General features: G+C 43.6%; 2 long non-coding RNA genes across 4 annotated transcripts in view; one reads left to right on the top strand and one right to left on the bottom strand.

The window, feature by feature from the left end:
• Window positions 1-297: 297 nt before the first annotated feature.
• LOC141941562 (uncharacterized) lies at window positions 298-5922 on the top strand. The gene is made up of 4 exons (XR_012628381.1): window positions 298-1054; window positions 1476-1557; window positions 3095-3255; window positions 5788-5922. It is a non-coding gene; the product is annotated as an uncharacterized LOC141941562 (long non-coding RNA).
• The window catches only part of LOC141941560 (uncharacterized), a 185755-nt gene continuing 168003 nt past the window's right edge, over window positions 2873-20624 (bottom strand). The window contains exons 4-8 of one of the 3 annotated variants that reach the window (XR_012628378.1): window positions 10295-10485; window positions 7537-7586; window positions 6958-7012; window positions 3861-5945; window positions 2873-3165 (exon numbers count right to left, since the gene is read on the bottom strand). This is a non-coding gene — a long non-coding RNA (uncharacterized LOC141941560). Of the gene's footprint in view, window positions 3582-3860; window positions 5946-6957; window positions 7013-7536; window positions 7587-10294; window positions 10486-20624 lie in introns of all 3 variants that reach the window. The other 2 variants (XR_012628377.1, XR_012628376.1) reach the window with 2 other exon arrangements.

Raw genomic sequence — 20624 nt, forward strand, 5'->3', positions numbered from 1 at the left:
TCATGCAGTGCTGGATTAGATGAAGTCGTGCCCAGGTCAGTGCAGCCAGAAGGATGATCCTGATAAGGCAAGAAAGGAATGAATATGAAAAGGGAGGGGAAATAGTGGTGATGCATTGGTAATCCTAAGAGTTTGCTTACTCACCTTGCCAGGAAAAAAAACAGAGTAGAAGCAGCAGAATAATTTATCAAAGAAATATTAACAAAAAATCTTCTCGTAAAGAAAAAGAAGTAAAACTAATGTTAACGGGTTTTTTTTTCAAGTCAAGAAAGAAAATTACTTAAAGGCTTTTTGGGAGCAGAGAAGAAAGTCCCTCCATTCTGGAGGGTACCCCACGGCTTTCACTCGGTTTTGATACTCTAAAGGTCAGCGATGCTGGGTGTGCCGTGGAGGTGTTGGCGATCCTCACAAGCAGCGTTGCAAGTAGCCACATGGTTGCAGAGTGGTCGCCCAGTAGAACTGCTTGTGTTAAATGAGCTTCGAGGCTGGGCAGTTCCCATGAAAACAATGGTACTACCACAGTGGTAAGATGATAGTGCTATGGCAAAGCTGTCATCACATGTCTGAGTTATGAGGAGAAGCAGTAGATTTAGAGTATTATGAAAATATATGCATTCTGAAGTGCTGTGAATTATACCAAATAATTCTGAATATGTCTTTTACTGTACTAATGAATCAAAGCAGAGCTTACCACATTATCTGCAATCACCATGGAGAAAATGGATGTCAGTGTACATAGTTACTGTATAAATAGTGTATCTGCACCACGTTCTTTAAGTAAGTACTGTCTGATTGCATAATAATAGCAATAACAAAGAGAGAGATGTCCAGCTTGCGCAAGGCCAATTAAAGTATCAAGTGCATGAGGCTAAAGCACTCCTGACCGGGGAGAAGTCAGCAGGGAGGTGTCCGGCTCACACCGTGCTCAGCTCTGTGCCTTTGCCTTGCAGCAGCCCGGAGAATGTCCATGGCAGGAGGTCGTGGGGACAGCACAGTGTCCATCGTGTGACGGGCTCCTGGCAGAACGCAAGGAAATTGTGACTGCAGCATGAAGGTACAACTGAAGTGTTCTGGGGGAAGCTTTGGTGGTTGAGGATTTGTGTTGTGCCTTACAGCTTTGCTGGGCAGGATTGTAGTTCAGGGGGTGGTTGGATTGTGTATTTGTGTCCTGAAACAGGAGATGCCAACTCAAAGCACTTGGTTTGTAATGGTGAGAGTTAGAATGTGAGGATGACGTAATTCATGGTGGGGTGTAGATATGAAAAGAGAATGTGGGCAAAACCTGGGACAGCCTGCAGAATCAGTGGCTGTCTTGATAGTAGCAGTAATAAACACCCTGCCATGGAATACTGTCCACAATGTAGAAGCAAATGATGAAAAAAGTAGGATGGTAAAAGGAATGTTGTGGAGATGATTGATAGCTTAACACAGAAAATGAACCTCTCATGTAATTTATAAAATGGTTTTTTTTTCAGGAGGAGAGATATGGTGCTGTAGGACCTGCTGAACTTCTGTTGTTCTTTCAACAGGTCAAGGAGAAGTGGGCATGTCAGAAAGGTATGGCTCTGTCATGGTAGCAGGAGAGGGAAGGAGAGCAAAAGAGGGAAGGGAAAAGGAGAAAGGGAAGGGGAGGAAAGGAAAAAAAGGAAAGAGGAAAGGAAAGGAGAGGAAAGGAAAAAAAGGAAAGGAAAGGAGAGGAAAAAAAGGAAAGGGAAGGAAAGGAAAAAGGAAAAGAAAAAGGAAAAAGGAAAAAGGAAAGAAAGGAAGGAAAGGAGAGGAGAGGAAAGGAAAAAGGAAAGGAAAGGAAAAAGGAAAGGGAAAGGAAAGGGAAAGGAAAGAAGAAAGGAAAGAGGAAAGGAAAAAGGAAAGGAAAAAGGAAAGGAGAGGAGAGGAAGAAAGGAAAGGAAAGGGAAAGGAAAGGGAAAGGAAAGGAAAGGGAAGGGAAGGAAAGGGAAGGGAAAGGAAAGGAAGGGAAAGGAAAGGGAAGGAAAGGGGAAAGAGGAAAGGAAAGGAAAGGGAAGGGGAAAGGAAAGGGAAGGGGAAAGGGAAGGAGAGGAGAGGGAAGGAGAGGAGAGGGGAGGAGAGGAGAGGAAAGGAAAGGAAAGGAAAGGGGAAAGGAAAGGGAAGGGGAAAGGGAAGGGGAAAGGAAAGGAGAGGAAAGGAAAGGAAAGGAAAGGGGAAAGGAAAGGGAAGGGGAAAGGAAAGGGAAGGGGAAAGGAAAGGGAAGGGGAAAGGAAAGGAGAGGAGAGGGAAGGAGAGGAGAGGAAAGGAAGGAAAGGAAAGGAAAAAGGAAAGGAAAGGAAAGGAAAGGAAAAAGGAAAGGAAAAAGGAAAGGAAAAAGGAAAGGAAAAAGGAAAGGAAAGGAAAAAGGAAAGGAAAGGAAAAAGGAAAGGAAAGGAAAAAGGAAAGGAAAAAGGAAAGGAAAGGAAAAAGGAAAGGAAAGGAAAAAGGAAAGGAAAAAGGAAAGGAAAGGAAAAAGGAAAGAAAAGGAAAAAGGAAAGGAAAAAGGAAAGGAAAGGAAAAAGGAAAGGAAAGGAAAGGAAAGGAAAAAGGAAAGGAAAAAGGAAAGGAAAAAGGAAAGGAAAGGAAAAAGGAAAGGAGAGGAAAAAGGAAAGGAAAGGAAAAAGGAAAAAGGAAAAAGGAAAGGAAAGGAAAGGAAAGGAAAGGAAAGGAAAGGAAAGGAAAGGAAAGGAAGGGAAAGGAAGGGAAGGGAAAGGAAAGGAAAGGAAGGGAAAGGAAGGGAAAGGAAAGGAAAACGACCGTGAGAGATCCTGGTTGGCCGGTACTCTCACTGCTGCAACAAACTATCACTGACATCTCGGAATGCATGTCTCCACCCTTGTGTCCCCACCCCCGACTTCTCCAAATACGGTTATAACAGCCATTTCTTTATTCGAAATTCAAGTGTATAAACTTTAAACTGCATTTGTACCATACATGGATAGACTGATGAAGTAGACTTCATCACACTGCTTCAGCTCTCTCCACAAAAAAGGCTTTCCATTCTGTGCTGCTGTTTCTGAAGTCACTCCAGTGATTAATGTTGCTTTTCTGTGTAGATGTATGTTTATAACCACGTCTGTATTTATTGCAGTAGTCTCTTGAGTGATGATATGCTGAAGGTTCTCATCAAGGTACTTGGAGAAAATAATGAAGGAGGAACCGCTGTGAAGAGTGGCAAAACAGTTCATTTGGACTTTTGGTGGTGGAGCTGTGAATTGCATATGAATATGTTATGTGGAAATACGGCTTATGGTGAGTGTACTCTTAAGATCAAACCCACTCTGCTTTCATCATACCATCTTGGTCCACTAACAGCAGTCCTGACTATCTGCATCGTGGCTTGACCTTGCACTGCACAGATACCCATGTTCAGGGCCATTTCCTCTGCAAATACTTTCTAATTGGCTGTTTAAGATAGGATTTCTCTATATTAAAGCATCTAACAGAACACCCAGTTCAAAATGTTGAGGTTAATCAACGGCCTCATTCATGTGCTTGAGATGAAGCATGCGTGAAGGATGGCGCTGAACCGAGGGTTGTCTTACTGGCATCCAGAAATGCTGAGTGCCTGGGCACTGCTGGGTAGACAGACAGGTCTTTATTTTGGAAGCCCAAATATACAACTGGGGCCCAACTTCAGATATTCACCATTTTATCCTCTCTAATAAGACCTTGCAAAACACAACTTATCACCATGAAACTAATAGTTGCTTCTTACATTTTACCCTAACTTTTCTGAATCCACACTCAAAAGTTTCTCAGTACCTTTGCCATTAATTAAAGAACATAAAAATCTTTTGAGCCTTTTATAAGGAAAAATACAGGCGATGCAGCTCCCGTGCCCCGGAGACACTTACATTTAGCTTGGTTCACTTCCAAAGGCCATGATCCAGCAAGATATTCAAACACCTGTTTAACTTAAACACACTTTTAAGAAAGAACAGTACTGAACTTTGGAAAAAGTAGGGAAAAATAAATTCTGTTAAAACACCACATTATTTCTTTCAAATCTGATTTTTTGAGAACCTTGAATGCAATGCATCGCTTAAAATATTTCCTTCCGCATGTAGAATATTTTAATATTAAGCCAGATATTTTTATATTTCCACAAATTACATGCACCATGGCTGAGGGTTTGACAGAAGCTTTAATTTGCACATAAAAAGGTAGAACGATTTCAGTTTTGACAGTGTAAGCTTTTGATTTGTTAATAAAGGCAATTCTTTTGCAATTGTGAACATATTCCCCAAATAAGACAATGCAGTTTGTAACAAAAAATCCTCTTCCTGGACTGCAGAATAAACTTTTGATCCAAAGTTATTCAATTCAGATCTTAGGAAAATAAAAGAATGAAACTTTCACATTCAAGCTTTAGAAGTAACAGAACAAGAATCAGAGCAAGATACGTGTTCGTGCCACATTCTCTGTACCTGTTGTTACTAACATAGTCTACCTTCAGTACATTTGGATGAATTTCATTGCTAGAAAGTACCTGTGAAAAAATTGAACTTCTGGGGGTTGAGGGTGAGAAAGCTGCCTGTCTGGAAATGGTTTTCATTAAAAATTAGAACACGTTTTCCGTGCAGTGTTCTAATCAAACTGCAATCTAAGAACACTAAGATTTCAGACTCGCGTGATGAAACCCAAGCGCCGCAAAGTTTGTAAACCGAGATATAACCGAGGGAACCAGAGGCCAGGCTTTGCGAGTGACCTCCTCTGTGCCCATGACAGTGTTCTCCTTTTCTTCTGAGAGACCGACCGCAGAGGAGGAAAGAGTGTGGAGCTGTGAAACAGTTTGAGAAGGAAAATAGCCGGTAGTGTTGTTGCAAGTCCACCATTTCAGCTCTGGGAGTAGACAGAGGGGATGTCACCCGTGTGGGCACAGGCAAAGCAAGGAGCAAGCTACGTGAGTGTACCCGGTGTAAGATACAGCCCCCATCTGCCGCACTTACTAGAAAACTCCTCCTGGACATCTGCAGCCATGGCACGGAGCTGTTGACTGTCTGTGTCGCTGGAGAGAGCGGTTCCTTACGGATGATTGGCAGCAGCATATCCTGCTATAATGCTAACTAAGCCCGTGACACAGCCTGCTATCAATATTTTAACTCTATCGCACGTGGCATTTTGCAGTGACACTAGATACGGTGCTCTGAGGCTTACTGGTTCACAGTCCTTCCATTTAATAACAAAGTCTCTTGATTTTTTGTAAACTTGTACGCTTTTGCTGGGCAAAGTCAAGCAGTTCATTACTGAAAGACATTTTTGTTTTCTAAACAGTATCCCCCCATGCTTTTCTTTGCTTGCATCTCACTACAGTTGCCTCCTAATCCAGTGTTGGTGAAACAAGGCTGAAGGTATTTTGATCATGTTTTCACACTTCTGATGTACAGTTGCCTTGTCTCCTTCCACTTTCCTTCTGACTACACTCTGCTTCACAAATGCAGCCATCTGGCACAACATCTCTTTTTTTTTTATCGACACCTGAGTAATCATAGCCCTTTTTTTCTCTCTCTCTTTTTTTTTTTTTAAATAAAGCAAGTGTTTGCAGCTCCAATCCATAGGTTTATAATAGGCGAGCCACATCCCATTTAGGAAAAGCAGCACAAGTGAGAGGTCACTGGTATTAAAGCTAGAAAAAGAAAACATTTGGGGTGAGATGAGAGAAAAAATAAAAGCATCCAGCATATTCACTGAGATTATCACAAGTCATCTCCATCACTTTTTTCCCCTTCACATTGGTTTAAAGCCTCAGGAATAGTTATTTTAAAACTTATTCTGCTTCAGGTTTGCACAGTAAAGAGGCGAGGCTCGATCGCCCCGGCAGAAAGACCTATGGGGCACGAGGGACAGCACGTGGGACAGAGCAGCGTCACGCGCCAGAGCAAATCCATCTTGGTGCGGTTGGAGCGGCACTTAAAGAGCGCTCATTTCATCTCTGCATCCTATTGGTGAACAATGAAAATAATTTGTGTCACGGACGGTTGGGTGGTGCAGCCACCTCTGGGAGTAGGAATGAACTCCACAGTTTAATCCTCTGTATTTATGACAATCAGCTGTAATTCCACTAACTCCAGTGGGTTCACGCTGGGAAGGGGTTTCCCTTCCCTTCCCTTCCACGGGGTTCAGTGCGTTGGTCACGTCTGAACAACAGCTCTTTAAGATCACAACTCACGATACTATTAAGTCAGTCAGTCAAGCATCAATCAAGCCCTGTCTTTTTTTTTTTTTTTTATTTGGGAAATGAAGTATTTCCATATATTGTCTGCATGAAATATACTTACAAAAACATGGATAGCAAAGCTGTGGCCCCAAAAATTCACAAGAGTCTTACCACACCTTGTTGTGTGGCCAGAGTTGCATCCCGAGAGGTTTTTTCCTGGCCTTGTCTCAAAGGCCATCTTTCAGACTGACTCTCTCTTGCTACCACTCACCTTTCCCATGCCAGAAATAAATTTGACAACGCTAACTTGATCTCCACCTGGCTGCCATCTCCTCCACACATCTGATCCTACCCCTGAACTCTCTCCCTCTTGAAATAAAAGATGGCCACCACCCCGCAGACCAAGTGACCTGGAAACACTGCACACAGATATATGAGCAACGGAGCAACTGTGCCAAAGGAAACTCACAAATCACATACTCCGGGCAATGGGACAACTGGCAGAAAGACAAAATAAAAACGACTGCCTCTCTACCTTTCACAGACTCCCTCAGCCGACACCACTACAGGCTGCTGCTGGAGCATATCTGCATCAACCAAACCTCCTGTTTCTCTAACAAACCTCTTGCTGCAGTCCTTCAAAGCAGGGGAATTGAGGCAGCCAAGGTTGGGACGGTGCTGGGAGCCAGAAAAGACATTTCCTACCAGCTCAACAAGTACCCACGGACAGAGGAGCAGAGGCAGGCGTGGGGGATAAGGGACAGATTTCGAGCGGTTGCCCTGTATGCACCTACCTGGCCGGTCCCTGAGTAGTGTGGCAAGTCTGGATAAAAGCAATCACAACAGCACCTGAAATAAAAACACAAATTCTCAGGTGCAAGAGCTGATGCCCCGTCATTCAACTTGTCACAAACCACAGATGTCAACATGATGATTTTTGCTGTCAATACCAATTTGGACGGTGCCATTGATAATGTGCCAGTACAGTTCAATAATGTTTGACTCCACAGACTGAACCTGCGCTGGAATCCTTGCGCTTTTTCCCATTTGTTTTAAACGGGCTTTTCCAATAGACTCTATCTCTAGGTGCGGGCCAGGCAAGCGCACTGGGCATCTGCGTCACGTCAGCTCAGTGTCTCTTTGCTTTGCTGGGTTAGCAAAGAAGATTTTTTTGATGCTGCGAGCAGCTTCCTCCCTCTGCGAGCGGTCAGCTGGGGCGACAGCGTTCCTGTTGGGTGGATTTACATCTCACGGAGATGCCGAAGAGGAGGGAAGAAGTTTGACGTAAAAAGCTCAATCTAGACCCCATCAGGACCTGAATGCGGACTCAGAACCAAGCTAGGACAATCTGGACCCGGTTTTGTGAGACATACCTGATTTTCAAGATGCAGCCACCTGGAAGATTCCCTTCTTCACTTTCAATCTGAAAAGAGAAATGGAGCAGTTAATGGGGGAAGAGAAAGGCCATGAAAATTACAAGCTTTGTAAAAAGTTTCTTGGCAAGTAATGGTTTAACGCTAAGAAGTTAGGTTAAAATGGTTTCAAAGTCTAAAATTAGTTACATTTTAAACTAACAGCATATGCTTTTATTGTCTCTGATCTAAAATATAATCCCAGGAGGCTGTAAAAAGCATGCAAATCACAGAAAGCTAATTTGCTCCTACAGCGACACCTCCCATGTAGTTGGGAGGTCTATTAGACCTAGTGTACTCTCCATTATTTGCATATTAATAGCACCTGCTGAAATACTTTGGGATTTACTTTTCCTGCCAGCAGAGGGACAAAACAAACAAAAATTTATATAAAAGTCCTTTCATACAGATCTGATGAACAATAAACTATTTAGACAGTGCTAAGAATGCCAAATTAGTGAGAGGCAATGGCATAGGATTGCAGATGCCATCTGTGATTTTCAGAGAAACCGGACTGCAAGTTCGCTTCAAAAAGACCAAACAAAAAAATCCCAAACCAAAAACCCAAACAACAAGAAAGCCCTCTCTGGAAAGTGCTGGGTAATTTGAAATCAGTCACTTGGCTCAAGTCTGAAGAATGGAAAAGTTTAACTAAAGAAATCCAGACACTGCAGCAAGAAAAAAAGAAAAACACAACAAAAAACCCTACACACCCACAACCACCGAAAGCAGAACCCCCCAAAGTGGACCTTGATTAAAAATCTACAAAACCCCAGGCTTTGATATTAGCCAGGCCTGCAAGGCCTCGTCTCCTGCACATAAAACAAAAAATAAATTAAAACCAGCTACAGCCTGAGATTTACTTAACGAGCCAACTTCCAATCTCTGCTTATGACCACCGCTTCCCCTTCTGGCCCCCTAACTATAAAAAAAGCCCCTTGTATATTCCTGTAGCTCATCTTCTTCAGGGTAAGGGTGAAAGCAGCTTCCTTTCCACGGTAGCAAATGGAAAAAGCTCACTTTTCAGTGCAGAGCTGAGCCAGACCCGGCAGGCTGGATGTATAACACGTGCCTCTCTCTGCAGAGCGGATTTGGGATCTGACCAGGGAGGCCAGGGCATTCCCCAGTACCTCTTTTTCCAAACAGGCAATTGGTATTCCTAAAGAAGCTCTAGCCATGTACTCATATTCCCTTCAAGAGTTACAAGGGGCCTATATTTCTCCCCGCTTTTTAAACCCACTGCTTTAATTCTGATTATGCACCCTTTTTAAAATAGGCACTGAAAGGCCCACTAGAGTTATTTACTGCTGGTGTGCTGAATTTCTGTAGCATTTTAACTACCTTCATATTCCCAAACGAAGAAGGCAATTTAACTTTAAGTTAAAAATGACTAAATTGTTCTCCACATATTAAAAAAGCAGTGAAAGAGCATTTCATGTAGGACGATGAAGCACGGAAAAGTGATTTTTTGAGCAGCCTGGCCAGTGCTCTGCTGGGAGGGTGAATTGAGAGTCTGTCCTGAGCAAGGGCAGCCTTCAGCTGCCGGCCCGGCGAAACCCTGCGGCCGCCTTCCTCTGCGGCAGCAGAGCCCCCGACTCTGTCCCTTTGCATGGTGTGGCTCTCATGGTGGGGGGCGGGGGGGGGGGAGAAGAAGGGACTGTTGCTGGGAAATATATTATTATTGGCCTCTCTTCACCACAGACAGAGCTCAATATGTCTTTTGGCTCTGCACAGCCAAATGAGACCTATGAAAAACTTGCTCAGTGTCAATTATAATTACCGAAGGAGGCAATCAGACCTTACAGCGATGGGGACCCCTGAAATGCTATAGACAGGCAACTCCCACCATGGCTGTCAACAAATGCTAATTCTCATTAATGTGTACGTAACTCTTAAACGCTGAAACAGTGGTAGCTATTAGGATTAGCTGGTAGCTAATTAGTAATAAGTAGTAGAACTAGTTAAAGTTGCAGGATGGCAAGCAGATGCAGAGTGGAGGACTCGGCTCTGAGCTTATGATCACTCTTGGTGATAATTTTCAGCATATTTTTGCATAGTCAAGAACCTCTAAATTGCTGGAAGGAAAGAGGCTTACCAGAATGGTTCCTGGGAGGCTTCAGTGGTTCGGGGCATTGAGAAGCAAAGCTATCTCTGTGCCCTACAAAAATGAGTTTGCACCCCAAGTCGAGAAGAATAGGGCAGGCTCCATCTCCTCTAACTTGTCTGTGATGTCCAGCAGTCAGTCACCCGCTGTGGGCTGGTCACGGATGCTGCGCCTGAGGGTGGCACCAGCAGGCACGACGCCTCGGTCGGGGAAGTGTCTCCACCGACCCGGAGAAAGCCCAGTCCCAACAAGCAGGATGGGGTAAGCCAAAGCGTCTGCCTCAGCACAGCCTTCCCTGCTGGCACGTTGTGTTTTGGAGAGGGGAAGGCACGGAGCGTTGGGAGGGACGTGTCCCCCTGCGGTCAGGAACACGTCCTGCCCTGGGGCACGGCACGGCAGGGAGACGTGGACTCTTACTGCCTGCCACGGACGTGGCTAAAAACTTCCCGTGCTGCCACGCAGCGCTGCCCCAGCCTTTCTGCAAAGTGTTCTTCCAGTCACAGAGAGCCATGTATTTGTAATGACAGCAATAAAAACAATAATAAAAAAGCCCACCCTGAAAAGCAAAACCCAGGCCATTACCTATTATAACAAATTGAATTGGATGTTCCTTACCTGAAATTTCATGAGCAATTAGCAAACAGAATTATCCACAAATGCAAGCGTGCCCTATTATCCTCGTAGTGATTTCAGCAGCCACAACGTTACAAGCTTGCAGTTTGCTATCTAGCAGCCTCCAAACCACAGTTTTTTCTTCTTTTTTTAAACATGAAGTTCATGGCAGCCAGTGTTTTACCACCTGCACACTGAGGGAGAAAAAAAAGCAAGGGGGAGAGGATCAATATATACAGTATGTTTATATTCAGCAAAAACATGTTGCAGAGTAGGGAGCTGTGATGTGTGTGTTTCCATTGTCTGTGAAAGGATCCTTAGTGGCACTGCAGCTGGAAAAATAATGGAAGATCAGGGGACTGTCTTCAGTGACAAACTTTCATCTGGTAAGTTACAATAATATTGCAGGAAATGATACCTTAGACCGCAACTAATTTGTGAATCCCAGGAAAGGCAGATCACTGATTCTTCATCAGGGCTGCAGAACCTGATCTATAAAAATTTAGGCCTCAGCAGGAGGTTGGGTGTAAGTGTGATTTGCATCTCAATTCTTAGTCCATCACAACCTTTAAATCTTCCTGCAGCACTATCACAGTGGAAATTTTTGTTCTCGGTGCGCTCAAAATATACATGAAAAAATAAAAAAGTCCCTGTACAATGGAAGTCGGCCACTCATAGGAAAGAACGTAGCGTTTATGCTCAAGTTGTTTCACAAAACACCATTACATCAGAGTCTTTCATCATTTTATGGGGGATCGAGTCCCCTGACACCATCTTTGGGGACTTCACGTGGTGCTTGTCACTATCATTCCACTTGCACAAACACCACAGCCCTTTCAATTTTTATCTGCCGAGAACCCGGCATACGTTACACTATTTAGTTTTTGTAAGAGGCTGTATTCTCCGTATGAAGAACTCATAACAAATAAAAGGCATTTCCCTGAAAAAACGAGATTGAGAGTGACGGTTAAGGGAATTTCGGGCGGGCCCCCTTTACAGGAGACGGCAGCAGCCCTGCCATCCTTCCCGCTGACTGATGGCACCGGTCCAACCGATCCTACGTCGAGCAGCCACCAGCACTGGCAATGATGGCACGACGCTCACATATTTCCCAAAAAAACTTTATGGGACAGACTACGACCCCCGTATACATGCTGGAGAGGAGTTATTCATAGTAACAGGAGGGCTTCCCTGCGCCGCCACCGAATCAGGGAGACGAGTTTTCGGAGCGAGGTAAGAAAATCTACTCTTAACTCCTTTAGCCAAGGAAATGTTCCACGTCAGACGCTCACAGCCTCTTAACCCAGCGTCAACAAAGACAGGTCTTCGTGCCCTTCCTGTGTGTTTATGAAGCCAACTGAGCCAAACTCTTTGAGAGGAAGCCAGCGTGCAGAGCCGCCCGCGAGCCATAGAAGATGATTATTAATGTTCTGGCAGAGCTCAGATGCCTCTCCTTTCTGCATATGGAGCCAGGTTTTGTCCTGAAGAGCTCCATACGACCATGAATTCAAATTCACATTTATTTTGGCAATTTGATACCTGTTTTCCTACGTGTAGAACTTTATTGCCACTTACGCAGATACGGCTAAACTCGGCAACCCTTTCCAGGGACACGTTCTCCAGCTGATTGAATTTCCAGGCTCCAAACCTCAAAGTCCAAGTAAAGGGTGCAGGAGTTCATCCACCAGCAATAGGACAACATCAAACAGGTATCATAAATGCGCTTCCGAGTTTCTCTCTGCTTTTGCTGTTACTGGAGGCGATAGGAGCTTTCTATTGACTTCAGCAGACACAGGCTTAATGAAGGACATTTTTTCTACCCATCTCATAATGGCACATTCATTCCCTCACTCTAATTTGCCATGTTGGGACCCAGCGATTTGTTTTATTGCATAGTGATACATGCTGGCATTTACAACATTGCAGCACTTTCACTGTGAACTTTCATACAAGCTGCTCCCCTATGACAAATGGAAAGCCAGTCTCCACACGGAAGGTTACGGCTCTTCTTGAAATGCACCGAGTGAAGTCTGTTGTTCCCTAAGGAGGAGGCCAAGCTTTGGAAAAGTTACTCCCATACCGGAGAACCTGTATTCACAGACATTTATGGGGTGCTGATTCCAACTCTCTGATGTTTTTGACCTGGGACATCCCAAACAATCAGAATGTTTGCTTGCACTCCACTGAGTGTCTGAGAGCCCAATCAGAATATTTCAGACTGAAAAGAAGCATGGTCCTGAACGTCCTGCTAAAAATAAATAAATAAAAGCCTTCATAGAAATGCAGGGTACATAATTTTTCTTTTCTTTAAGGACACTTCCTTGTTAAGAGCACAGAAAGCAGTCAGAAGTATAGGTCTTACCAACTACTCTCCAGCATAACATCACTGGCATTCAAAACATACAACTCCTGTGTTTGTACTACATTTCCCTAACAGCTTACATCGAGGCCAAACAGACAGCATTCTGCAAAGGTCTTCTAAAATAAGCTTATTTAAAAGAGCAAGGTCAATGCCCAACATATGTCTGATTCTGTGAATAGAAATCAAAGAGTTAGGAGCAAATGGAATATGTCAGAACTCAGTGGTTTTCCATGCCAGGCGCTTTCTACCAAGTTCACATTTCTGCTGCCAAAACCAGTAACAATCCCGTCGTATGGACTTCGGCTTTGGAAAAGTTTCTAAAAAAACCCCCGGTGTCTGTGCATAGGCTACTTAGCTCAATAAATAAAACTAATGCATAGATAAATGTGTTTATCTGGACATGCTATTTATTGTCTCTATAACTGTATTTTTCTTTTAATGGGACACATGCTGATTCCATGCTTCAGCCCTAGGCTCTATTAAAATCAGATTAAAAGCATTAGTAATGTAGTTAATTCCATTTATAATATGCCCATCAAGAGAAAAGAGAACATGAAAATAGGGAAATATATATATAGACGGGATTTAAGAATTTTTTAAAAAAACATTCTACTCCATTTTGATCTTTGCAAAAAAGAGCATTTTTGTAAAATAAAAAGGGAAAACTTTTTCCTCTCTTCACGTAAAGTAACTCTGCCTGGTCTTTTAAACCATATCTTGCAGAATGATATTTGTGATTTCAATTAAAATATGCTATTGTCACTTTTGCCTCCCTCTTTGGTGTTTTAAATTGATCCTAATGGCTTTGCCTTAAGTGATTTGCGTCACATGGTGAATCCCTGTCACTGACAGCACCTCCCACTATTGCCCTCCCGAATAATCACTACCAGATAATCACTTCTTCCTCCTTCTCCCAACATTATTGCTCGCTTCCCCTCTGACTCTGCATGCTGGTACAGTCTGCAAAGTATTTGCTCTTTAACATCTTTAACATATGGCTTGTTGCTCTGGCACACAACAGTCAGGGATTTAAAAGAAGGATAAAAGCTGCATGAAAAAGGACAAACCGATGGCTCTACAGGTAGGCTTGTATCTCTCCGTGGTCTGTTTTCGAGGCTGCAAACCAGAGGGTGAGGAAAGGAAGAGCAAGAGAGAAAGAGCGGGTTGGGATTAAAATCTCTCCGGCACCGTACTCACAGTTTAGGGCCTGGCAGCTGCTTATACGCAGCCCGAGTCCCCTTGCCGCTCGCTGCTTTCTAAGAGCCCTGCGAGATGGAGACCGACCGAGGTGAACCTCTTTAGGACTGCAAAATTTCCACTGGAGACTTCCCACCGAAAAGATGCCATCAGCAGAGGCCCTAAAAGGCTTTGGCTGAAAGCCGAGCACCTGAGCTGCCCTCTGTCCCCTGCCCTGTCCTTCAGCATTGCATCCCTCACGCCCCCTGCTATACGCACACGAGGGTGCACAGGGAACCACGAGCTTTCGCCTTCTGAGAGGAGGATCCTTTCTCCTTTGCCTTTCATGGATCTCATTATTAATTGAAGAATCATTTAGTTTGCATAATTGTCCTCTGCCATACATAATTCCAACCCTTCTCTTTAAATTGGCTTATTAAACTAAATACAGTCTTTTGTTTTTGTGACTCCATCTATCAAAGCTTCTAGATGGACAGTCAGTGTGATGTGAAGAAAAAAGAACAAACTAATAGTATTAGGAAGCATCTCTTTATGTACATTTATGAGATCTACCACCAGGTGACTCCATTCTAAAATATCTGTATTTTCATAAAACGAAATGCTTGCTTTCCTACACCCTGAACATCATCATAATGCCCCCCTCCATCAGATTTAGCACTCTGAAAGAAACAGTGATGGATAAATAAATAGCGCTCTTACTTAAGACAGGAACTATTCCTTTTTGAATAGCACATGAAATTGTATTAGAGAGATTCAGGGATTTCCACAACAGCCTGATCTGTTCCTATCTAATCAGACCTGATTAATTCAAATCAAACCGCAAGCCTCAGTTTTATTTTGCTTTAAAAACTCAAGATCAACAACAAATCAGCAGTATGTAGATATCTCAGAGGCAGTTAACACGGAAAGCCTACAGACACGGAGTCTCACAGAGTCAAATGGATATGATTAAACATTTGGAGTCATTTATTAATATTTTATATATTCAAATATATACAGAGCAGATAGGACCAGTTAGAGGGATGCTCTTCACAGGGGACTTTATTATATTTATGCCTAAGAACAGGAGATCCAGCTCAGGTGTCAAAGGGTGTTTCTTCGAAATAGAAAAACTATTAACAAATAATAGGGTTACGTGGGAGGGTTTGTAACACAGAACTGCACTAAACCATGCAACGATCTACACAGATAATCAAGGCGTTCGTGCGATACTGAGCACAGAAGAATAACTAAAATAAGAAAATACTCCCGCAAATGCAAGACTGCAAATGCAAAATAGGTAGCCACGCAAGAAGTATTTTGGAGGTTTACCGAGCCATTATTTCCGCGGAATACGTACTCGGATAGGCACTCAGACCTGACCAGTTTAATCCACATCAGACCAGGGAGACGCAGGGTCAGGAGGCTGAATGTGCATTTGGGCACTTGGCACAGCTGTTTTCCTTAGGTGCAATACACTTGTCACTAGTGGTGGCACTTTGCATTTGCTGTATGGCAGCATATGTGCTTGCCACATTTGGGACCCATTATATCTCTTTACCCTCCAGCCACTTCCCTTCCCTTCTTGTTAGCTACGTGTCCATATCTTCTTCCATACTCTTTCGCTACATTGCAGTGCCAGCTCTTTGCCCCCTCTGCTTACTCTGCTGACTAGAAATATTGTCCGTACTCTTTATAAGCTTTAGATTGTCTGTACTCTCTACAAGCTTCCCATATTACAACCATCTGTAGGTGGGGCGGAATTCATATAAATATTACTGAATTTATAACACATATGCACATGTACATATATACACGTTCTGTAAGAAATGATAGCTATTCCATCACTGAAACACTTACCTGGTTCAGAAAGATTTTTGCTACCAGGGAGAGCACACACAGACAAAGAAAAGTTGAATAGCCGAGGAAATCTTTCAAAGCATAGTGTAAACCCCAACTAAAAGCTAAGCTGAAAAAAAAGGGAGGGGATGGACTATATGTTCACATTTCAGCCTCTGCAATTAAAACCACAGCTACTGCAACAGCACAAACCAATTGGTGTATGTTGATGTATTGGCTCGCAGATAAAACGGTATCTGACTGCATGTCCAAAAGAGGTAGTTAAATCTTTCCGCTTGCTTTGTACACGCAGTTGCACAGACGGGACTGACTGCAGGACTCATTTTTGCTCAGTGTTGGGTCATTGCATACGACGACAACGGTTAAGAAGAAATTGGGTTGACGTCTCGTTTTGAGGGGCTGTACTGCCAGCCTCCCAACTCCAAATACACAATGTTTCCTACCAGGATGCTGGGACACCGGTTCAGCGGAAAAAGTCTCCGGTCTGGAGAGATCTGCTTGCCCAGGCAAGTTCCCAGCTAAGCAGTGCCCGAGCCCAGCAGAGGCTCTTCCTTGGGCTCCCCGGAGGTGTGGGTGTGCAGCCAAGAAAGGAACGTTGAGCTGCAGATAAAAAAGCTTTGTGCTCTTTTAAAAAAGAACATTAAAAACATAGCGGCCTCTGATTCTCGTTTTCGTAGCTACAGCTATGTCCTTGATGACCAGCGTTCAGATAAAGCCAGATCTCCCTCCAAACCAGAGCAAGCCAGGGTTTGGGAGCTTCACGCCTGGATGCAGATGTAAGCCAGTGCAGTGGAGAGGCTCCCTGGGAAATGCAGATCCATATTCAGCTTTTTCTTTCCACAAATATGAGCAAGTTGAAAATCAAAATTTCCACTCATAATAAACCAAACTCCAAACGCTAATTAAAGGGGATTTTTTAAAAAAAAAAAAAAAAAAAAAAAAAAAAACACCTGCTCAGCTTTGGTCTGCTTCTGTTTTCATTAAATTTATCTTTAAGTATTTTCTAAAAATCTCTTCCCAAGGAAGCAATCACAAAAACCCATTAGGGTTATTTTTATACAATGGTGAGGACACCAAATTACCTTCCTGATGTAGCTCCTGTCTAGGTAAGCGACACAGCCAAACCTTGATCTGCATGTCCTATATGCCAGGCCTGCTGTTTTTAAATGCTACTGAAAGGCAGCAGTTGGGAAAATGATGTTACAGCCATGGCCTATGTGGGCTGTCATCTCGGGGAGCACCGTTTCTCTCGGCAGCTGCTCTCAGCAGCTATATCCCTCACCTGACAATTGCCTCGTTCAGCAACAGGTCAGGCCAGCAAAATCCCTCGCTTGCTTTCCGGCTCCCTAAGTATCAGTGACGGAGTGCGAATCGCCTCTGGCTTTCTCTGCAGCCCCCATTACATTAATGAATGGCATTACATAAAGAATTGCTGCTGACAACTGAGTCCTTTCGTAAGTCCTGATGCTTTTGGACATGTCCCTCCATTCTCCCACCCTCCCTTTCATACACACACAGGGAGAAGACTTAGGAAGAAGGCCAGAAAAGCAGGGAAATTTTGGTCTTCTCTTCGAGGCGACCATTTGTGAATCAGCGTGGGAAATTAGTTTGCTCACATTTCGATACAGAGTTTTGAGGCAGTTGACTGGAGAGAGAGAGCTCACCCGCAGATCAACAAGAGACAGGTTTTTCATTGGTACCTGTTGCTGCAGAGGGGGAGGTCGACCCACCCTCTGACGCAAGTGACACGATGGAAAATTCATAGGTGGGGCAGGCGAGGTGAGAGACTGGACAAAGCCCGTCCGTTTTAATGTAACTAGTTACAATATGCACATACATTTCATGCCATCTCCCTGCCCTTATAAATGTCAGGAATGCTAAGTAGGCAGGAGGCCCCTCTAAGCACGGAGATGCTCGTAACTTACAGCAACGCTCCCGAAGTGCAACCCGTGGGCCTGAGAAGCTTTTGTAAGGACCATGTGACGGCCTTTTTACTCGTGGCCATCCTTGACAAAGCAGCCGATCGTCAGCATTACGGTGGTGACAAGGTACTCGGTGGCTGTGCGGGTCCCACGCGAGGGGGAATTAGGTGAGGATGCTGAGCTCTCCTCTTTGTGCTTTGCACATGTGAAGCATGTTGTGTTCCATCTTCTGAGCAGAAAGATTCTGCATTTTGGGCGAGTTCTGTTCAGTAGCCCCCCAGCCATGTCATTAGGCAGTCCTTCAGGAACAACATTTTGAAAACTCCTTGCTGAGGAGCTCGGTACTAAAGCTACAACCTGTAATCTGGGTCGAGGTTTTATCAGTCATCAAGATCAGAAGGGAAAAAGCACTTGTAGTTCGTGAATGGCCAACTCAACTGCTTGGAGAACGAGTTGATTCAGGCTGCCAATATTGGCTCTTACACAGATAATAAACTAGACTGGCCTTTCTCCTGACATCACACTTCAATCAAAAACTTTCTCACAAAATGTCACTTTCAAAGTTGCAGCTTTAAAAAAAAAAAATGTCTTTATAAAAAATTCATGGCCACAATGATCTGATAATGCAGCTTTCTGATACCAGCAGATGTTTTGTCTAACATGTTCCCTGAAGCTGTACTCTGTGCCTTCATATCTTTCATTTCCAGTTGCTATCTGCTGACTGTGGGATGTCATGTACGTACCCTATAGCGATGCGCAGCAATTCGCATCTAACACCGCCGTGCGTAATGAGCTTCACAAGATGCTTGTCGCAATAACTCCGCACTTCCCCAACCATATGGAACACAACACTCCAAAGCCCACAGACACTTTTTTTTATTACAGTTCAGATCCTTAAAACATAATCTGTGTGATGTCTAGTGAATGTACGTGAAGAGCTGCTGAAAACAAAGTTAACACTTGTTCACATCATCTGTTACAAATGTCCAATTTGGGACAATAAATTTCCTCGGAACCTGTTCTTTTGCTGACTCGTTGCTTTATCTTTTTTCTCTTTCTCTCACGTCGTTTTTTTTATGAACTATGCATATGTATTAAATGGGATTTGTTGTCCCTAGATACCAATTTGCATAAAGTGCAAGCCATCATTGGTTGGAGAGAAGCAAATTACTTCTCCAGCAAGATCACACTTCTTTTTTTTTCTTTTTCTTTTTTTTTTTAATTTTAACAAACCGCAGGCAGAGGCTGTTAACAGCACTTAGCCAGATATGCAAAGTATCACTTTTCTCAAAAGCAGCTTGATCAATGAGAAAAAAAAAAAGAAGAAAGGGAAGGTATTATCCAGTTAAGTACAATGCAGAAATGACCCAAGACTGAAGGAGCTAACCCAGCCATTCACCTGTAAGTCGAGCTGCCCGATTCCCAGTAAAATCCAATTCAAGCCTGGCTTAGCACTCAGGACACAAAGCAAAACACTTCGACTGAGCAGAGCCTCCCAGAGACACCGTTCCCTTTTCCAGGTGTCCTCAGTGTGTTTCCAGAAATCCCAAGTGTGCTTTTCACTTTCACATGTTGCTCAGCTCCCTCGCAAAAGCCTTGCTTGCTCGCTCACCTCTCCACACATTTACTCACGCTGGGCACCTTCTGAAGAACTGTGTAAATACTAGCTTGAAATATCTTTACAAGTGCAGGGAGGCTCTCCTCCGCCCGCACCCCCCCTAAATTTTACTGGCTCCCTGGCACCAGAGGTACTGCGCAGGATGGCAGCTGCCATCCTAGCAGGCTCTGGACAATTACAGTCTCCCTTTTTTCCTTATGCTCCTCATTGTGCACACCTGTGACACGTTGGCAAGAGCCTCAGCTATAACAACATGACAGATTCCTCGGTTCAGAGCTAGCCCTGGATGAGCCCTCTACTTTTTGGGGAGGAGGAGAGACAGAGGAGGGAAAAATTACCATGAGGGGATTTTACAAATACTTCAAGAAACAGATTATCTAAGCAAACCTCTGATGAACCAGATGATGTACAAACTCACCAGCCCACTATTGAAAGGATTTGCAAGCCATGAGCCAGGCTCAGTTAAAAAGTGTGGGATATTAAATTCACTAACGGGAACAAAGTAGCGGAGATGCTGAGCTGCAGTTTCCAGCTAGGTCTGAATTTCCCACGAATTTCGTGCTGGGACATCGCTTGGGGTGTTGGGGAGAAGGGGTCCTCTCTAAATGTAATCTTTTATTCTGTTGTGCTCTCTAAAAATGACTGCAGGATCTGTCTCTCACTAAATGTTCACTCAGAATTTAATCCCAAATCCATCAGTATCATGTGCTTGGATTGCTTTACCTCTGAATTTAATGGACAGAAGATGCTCTCTTAAGAATGGTTCACTCTTAAGAATGAGATCACACAGAACATTAGTAATTGGTTGCAGACATAGGACAATTAATCTGGGCAATGGTGATGACTAGATGCTGAGGTGCTTTTCAGGGAGTTTTGGGTGCCAAAGGAACAAGCTAGGACCCAGGGTGTGTAAATTCGCAAGAGGTAGCCTGTATTTCCTTGTTACCTTTAGCATCTAGCCAAAGATACACGCTCACAGATTTTATGCTGTGTGATGATACGAAGGTGGAAAAAATAGTTTCCGTCTGCAGAAATATTGGCAACTTCTTGCGGCTTTTGCAAAAAGGCAACAATCCCACAATTTCACACATCGCTACTATTAATGCATCCTGCTTTGTTTCCATATTTATATTCCTCACATTTAAAACGAATAAAATAGAATTTAAAAGAAGATCCTCGCTCCCAAATAATCACAAAAGCACAAATAAGTCAGTCATGCAAAGATTATGAGAAAAACTCACAAGAGGGAATAAAGTGACGGCTTTGAAAATGGGGCTTTTTTGTAACCAAGGGCACTGTCACTGTTAACCAACAGAATCACTGTGGGACCAGGTGCAACCATGTTTGGGGCACTTACCCTCAGATGGACCTCGTCTCTCTAAATCTGCTGTCTTA

Source organism: Strix uralensis, chromosome 3 (genome assembly GCF_047716275.1).
Source record: "Strix uralensis isolate ZFMK-TIS-50842 chromosome 3, bStrUra1, whole genome shotgun sequence".
NCBI classification, from domain to species: domain Eukaryota; kingdom Metazoa; phylum Chordata; class Aves; order Strigiformes; family Strigidae; genus Strix; species Strix uralensis.